A 6,005-nucleotide genomic window follows, 5' to 3' on the forward strand; every position below is an offset into this window, starting at 1 on the left:
TTTAATATATTTTATTGATTTTTTACAGAGAGGAAGGGAGAGAGATAGAGAGTTAGAAACATCGATAAGAGAGAAACATCGATCAGTTGCCTCCTGCACACTCCCTATTGGGGATGTGCCCGCAACCAAGGTACATGCCCTTGACCGGAATCGAACCTGGGACCTTACAGTCCACAGGCTGATGCTCTATCCACTGAGCCAAACTGGTCAGAGCACAACATTCTTTTTTAAGAATCATTATATTTATTGAATTTTCAATCAAGTAGGAGAACAAAGTGCAAATTAAATGGAATGTTTACAAATAAACCACTACAAACTAATGTGCAGTCAGATAGAACCATAAGACTTAATAGCCTAAAACCAAAGAAATGACTAAATAAGCCATTAAGCAGCTAAAGTGTGTCATAAACTTTTTTACTGAAACTCACACTTGACTCATTATGAAGCCTCTTTAATCTTCAACCAAAAGGTCAAATGATTCTTAAAGTGTGGTGTTTAAGTTGTCCACTTGTTCCAGTTACTACCTCAAAGCTTAGTGTATAAAATACAACTATTTTATTAGGTTCATGGATCCTATAGCTTAGGATTTGGACATGAATGGCCTGATGATGTTGGCTTGTCTCTGCACAATGCCCATGGTCTCAGCAAGGACAAATCACATGCCTCGTGTCTAGAACTGTTGACAGGAGTCCTTATGCATTCCTAACAGCCTGGAATATGGTAGTTGGATTTCCTGCATGATGGTCCAGGGCATCAGGTGCAAGTGTGTAAAAAAAAATATATAAGGTAATAGCCTGTTTTGCCCAGTGGATAGAGCGTTGGCCTGCGGACCAAAGTGTCCCTGGTTAGATTCCGATCAAGAGCACGTACAACAGTTGCAGGCTCCTCCCTGCTCGGGCCCTGGTGAGGACGCATGCAGAAGGCAACCAATCGATGTGTTTCTCTCACATGGATATCTCTCTTTGTTTTTCCCACTCTCTCTAAAAATCAATGGAAAAATATCCTCAGGTGAGGATTAAAAAAATAAAACAATAAGGTGAAAGCTACATCACTCTTCATGACTCAGCCTTATAAGGTCACATGGCATCACTTTCACCCTATGCTTTGGCCAAAGCAACCACAAGCCTGCCCAGATCCATCAGACTTCTTGATGGGGAATGGAAGGTCACACAAGATAAGAACACGTGAGATGAGAAATATTATTGTGACAATCTTTGGATAATACAATGTAACATAGTCTGCCCTCTCTCCAACATTTCACCTCATTCCCATTGCAAAATGCACTACACCCTTCCCAAGACCTCCAAAGTCTCAATTATGTCATCAGGACAGCTTCAGACCTCATCCTCTAAATCAGGTCCATGTATAGATTAGGCTCCCCAGTAGTGGCTTCTCAAGTAGACTTCCTCTTGATCTGAAGACTACTTTGACTATGTATGTGAAGCATCTAAAACAAAATAGTAATTACTGGGTGTACTATGTATCATTTGTTACCAAACTGATGCATAAATGATTGGAGCTTTCATCTCCCTCTAGGAGAGCCCCCAGCACAGGAAGACCATCTACCTGAAGTGCTAAGAAGACTCAACACTCTTCCTTCCTGAATTCCTTTTGAGTTCTTGGCAGTTTCTCCTGCTCAGATTGCCTCCTCCCTCCAATTCATTCATTCTGTAAACACTCAGAACTGGCCATGTGCCCAGCTCTGTGGTGGGTGCTGGGGATGGAAAGACTCTGTTTATAGTCTGGAGGGGTAGACGGACATGTTGCCTGTAGGACAAGTGCTAGGTTGGGGTCATCACAGAGGTAATGAGGCAGAAAGGATGCCATCCAGGTCGGCCTGGGAGCGACTGGGATGGCCTCAGCGGGAGGAGAAGCTAGATCCCATTCTGAAAGGCACACAAGATGCAGCAAGGGTATCCCCTCGGATTGGAGGCCTACAGCTGAGGCACAACCTGCCCTTGGAATCTTTCTTCTCTGAACACAGATGTCCCCTGCTCCTCATCTCCTCTTTTACATCTTGAGGTATTCTTACGGTTCTAGACCAGCCAAGATGGGTTGATACCCAGATGTTTCTTCTCCTTTTTTAAATATATTTTTATTGATTTCAGAGTGAGGAAGGGAGAGATATAAACATCAGTGATGAGAGAGAATCATCAACCAGCTGACTCCTACAGGACCCCCACTGGGGATCAAGCCCAAAACCTGGGCATATGCCCTAACCAGGAATTGAAAGCTGACCTCCTGGTTCATGGATTGACGCTCAGCCACTGAGCTACACCAGCTGGGCTGTTTCTTTCTCTTTTTTAAAATATATTTTTATTGATTTCAGAGAGGAAAGGGGAAAGAGAGAGAGAGAGAGAGAGAGAGAGAAACATCAATGATGATAGAGAATCATTCATTGACTGCTTCCTGCCCCCTACTGGGGATCAAGCCCTCAAACCGAGCGTGTACCCCAACCAGGGATCAAACCTAGACCTCCTGGTGCCAAACTGGCTAGTTTCTTTATCTCATCCACAGAATTCCCAGGTCCTTCCTCACCCTGTTGAGATTTGATCCTTCGGATTCCTCAGCTCTGGGTCTCCACTGCCAAAAGACCTACCAGTCTTCCAGACTGGGTTTGGTCCCATCTTGGTGCTCACTCAACTCCACATTCCTTACAAAGGGCTGCATCACACTGCTCTACAGTTGCCTGGCTTTCCCCCATTGGCCATGAAGCATGGCACAGAGCAAGGCTTCTGAGACCACCTGGAGAGTGAATGAATGAGCAGATGAATTATCATAGCCAACATGCTATAGTCATTTGTGATGGACTCGTTGAGCTTCTTTCCTCTACGAGCCGCGTCTGTGTTCTGTCCCCAGCCTTGTTCCTATTCACTTGGTCCATTTTCTAAGAAATGTTCTGACTTGTCTAGCACCCAGGGTGAGCAAGATCTCATGGAGGGTGGGTAGGTCTTTTCTTCCAGGCCCAGAACAACTCCAGTCTCATTCTTTTCCACCTGCAGCCTCTTTTCTTTAGCTTCCCAAGAGGCAAGGCCAGAATCACAAAGATCCCTCAGGCATCCTTCAGGGTGCTCCTCCTCCTACCAACTCTCATTATAAACCCATCACTCACTGGTGGTAGACCCGCACTGGCCTGAGCACACAGACCAACATTAGATTTTTGTTTATTATCTGATAATCTCCTTCCCCCCAACTGTGAGGCACAGATCATACTGCTAAGCTCACCATCTTTGTGTCCCAAGTATCTGGTACTTAATAGACTCAGTAAATATTAACTGAATGAATGGGTGAGTAAGTGAGTGCAGTCAAGATTTCTGCTATGAACCCAGCAGCTGGGTGTTGTGAGAGCAGGTTCAAGACCTGTTCTTCTCCAAAGGGTTACCTATTTGACCATTCTCAAGGTCCATTTGATGTATTTGACTTTTATGCAAGCCCTTGAGGGTGGAAGGAAGAATAAATAGTTCCTGCCCAGGTCCCTGGATAAGGATCAGTTCACTGTGAAATATTTGTACCACAGAGAACCCCCACCTCAACCCCAATCCTTGCCTGATTTCTCTCTCTCTGGGAATTCTTTTCATCAGCTGGCTTAATTTATCTTTACATGAAACACAGAAACAGTTTACTGTGGTTTCATGTATGTTGTTAATCCTCACCCGAGGATATTTTCCCCCCATTGATTTTTAGAGAGAGTGGAAGGGAGGGGGAGAGACAGAGAGAAATATCCTCCATGAGCCTGACCAGGGCTCTGCAACCAAGGTACATGCCCTTGACCAGAATAGAACCCAGAATGGTCTGCAGGCCAATGCTCTATCCACTGAGCCAAACTGGCTAGGGCCAGAAAGTTTTGTTTTACCAAGGAAAGGGCAGGCATTTCAGAAAATTGAGTGGAAAGAGCTGGGGGTATAATCCTATATCCTATATAATAAAAGACTAATATGCTAAGTGTCCGGTCTTTGGGTCATCTGTCCAACCAATCTAAGCATAATATGCTAATGATATGCTAAGACTGCTCAACCACTCGCAATGATGTGCACTGACCACCAGAGGGCAGAAAGTAGACCAGTTGACCAGTAGCTATGATGTGCACTGACCCACCAGGGGGCAGATGCTCCAATAGGTAGGTTAGCTTGTTGCTGGGGTCTGGTGATTGGGACTGAGCTAGATGGGCTGGACATGCCCTGGAGCCCTTCCATGGTCCCTCCCTGGCTGGCCAACCTCCCAGTGGTGTCCCTCAGCCTAGCCTGTGCCCTCTCGCAATCTGGGACCCCCTCAGGGGATATCGGAGAGCCAGTGATCCCACAGGCCAGGCTGAGGAACCCTACTAGTGCATGAATTCGTGCACTGGGCCTCTAGTGTGCTACCTAAATGTATTAATTCAAGCTGTTTGCAGCCCACATCTATGTCACAGGATTCCTAAACAAGAACCAGATTCAGGCCCTAGCTGGTTTGGCTCAGTGGATAGAGCGGCAGCCTGTGTACTGAAGGGTCCCCAGTTGGATTCCAGTCAAGGGCACATGCCTGGGTGCGGCTGGAAACCAGTAGGGGGCGTGCAGGAGGCAGCCCATTGGTAATTCTCATCATTGATGTTTCTCTCTCTCCTCCCTTCCTCTCTGAACTTGGTCGAGTTATTATGTTCAATAAAAATATTTTTTAAAAATAAAAGAACCAGATTCAGGATTTGGGATTCTAATGCCAGATGTTTCATTGCTGGTCTTGTTCACCTAGCTTACTGAAGCCAACCAAGTAGCTGTGAAGGTGGTCTGGACACCTAGGAACAGGTGGGAGACTGGAAGTTTTCAGGAAATGCAGTTTTCCCTCTAGAACGAGGGCCGGGTTAATGCATCCCAAGAGACAGCTTGTTTCCATCTTCATGGACATCCTCTATGACTTATGAGAACGTCAGTGGAATTTAACATATTCTTTCTTACAATTTTTTTTTCTAAGTGTGCTCGAAGAGAATTGTTTTGGAGACGAACGAGAACAGTTGGCGTGGGGGGAAAGAGAAATTACAAATAAGTATCCTAATTCAGGATTCAGAGGTAGAGCAGCCTCTGCGTGAGCCGTAGGGACCAATGCGGATCAAGCGTCTAAACAAGATGGTGGCCGCGGCAGGGCCGCTCTATCTTTCCGGATGAAACTCTATGGCAGAGCGGAGCGCAGAACTGAAGCTGAGAGGGGTGATAAGCCGACCACACTGGCGCCTGGGAAGACCGGAGCGCAGGGAGCTCCGCTGCGCATGTGTGACTGGGTCGGAGGCCGGCTGGGGGGGCGGGGGCGGTCTTGAGACAAGGAGCCCACCCCACACGGCAAGTTTTCTGAAACGTGTGAGTCGTTTAGGTCCAGTTACAGCCGTGGTGGGGCGTTTCCTACAACGCATGCGTTGTAGACGAGGCTAGCGATACGGTGGCGTGGTCTTTTCAACGTCCGGCGTACAAACGACGTCTGAGGTGGAAGGGGTGGTCAAGCTCCCCGTACACATGCGCTTTGTGGTCGAGGCGTTTCCTTCAGAGGGTGCGGAGTGTAGGGCTCCTTATTGCGCAGGCGCAAGAACTGTCCGGTAGGGCTAGTGGTCTGTCACGGGGAGGGAAGAGGAGGTTAAAGGATTAAAAAACCGGGTGCGCCTGCGCGTTGCCTACTAGTGGGCTGAACTCAGGATTTCTGAGGGGCGGAGTCACGTATACACGTCATTGGATGGGTAGATGGGAGGGAGGAGGGAGCCTGGGGAGGATCTTTGCGCTTGCGCAGTGCGGGGGTGGAGGGCGGAGGAGCTAGATAGCACGCTTGCGCGGCTGTCACAGGGCTGCTTGGTTGGTCAGTGGGGAGTCGGCGCCTGCGTACTAAGACCCGTGTGCAGCAGCGGCGGCGGCGGCGGCGACGGCGGCAGCGGGTTCAGAGGCAGCGGTTGGGCTCGCGGCGAGCGGACGGGGTCGAGTTATTGCGTTCGCGCGAGGTGAGAGCGGGCAGGGCGCGCGTGCGCGGAACCTTGACTTGGGTCTGGGAGTAGA

The 6,005-nt window shown here is 48.2% G+C and overlaps 1 protein-coding gene across 1 annotated transcript in view; it reads left to right on the top strand.

Annotated features, from left to right (window-relative positions):
* Window positions 1-5,759: 5,759 nt before the first annotated feature.
* EIF5A (eukaryotic translation initiation factor 5A) overlaps window positions 5,760-6,005 on the top strand; it is a 3,841-nt gene continuing 3,595 nt past the window's right edge. The window contains exon 1 of the mRNA XM_006761628.2: window positions 5,760-5,950. The gene's annotated coding sequence lies outside the window, so the exon portion shown is untranslated. The remainder of the gene's footprint in view (window positions 5,951-6,005) is intronic.

This window comes from Myotis davidii, unplaced genomic scaffold, assembly GCF_000327345.1.
Source record: "Myotis davidii unplaced genomic scaffold, ASM32734v1 scaffold37, whole genome shotgun sequence".
Taxonomy (NCBI): Eukaryota; Metazoa; Chordata; class Mammalia; order Chiroptera; family Vespertilionidae; genus Myotis; species Myotis davidii.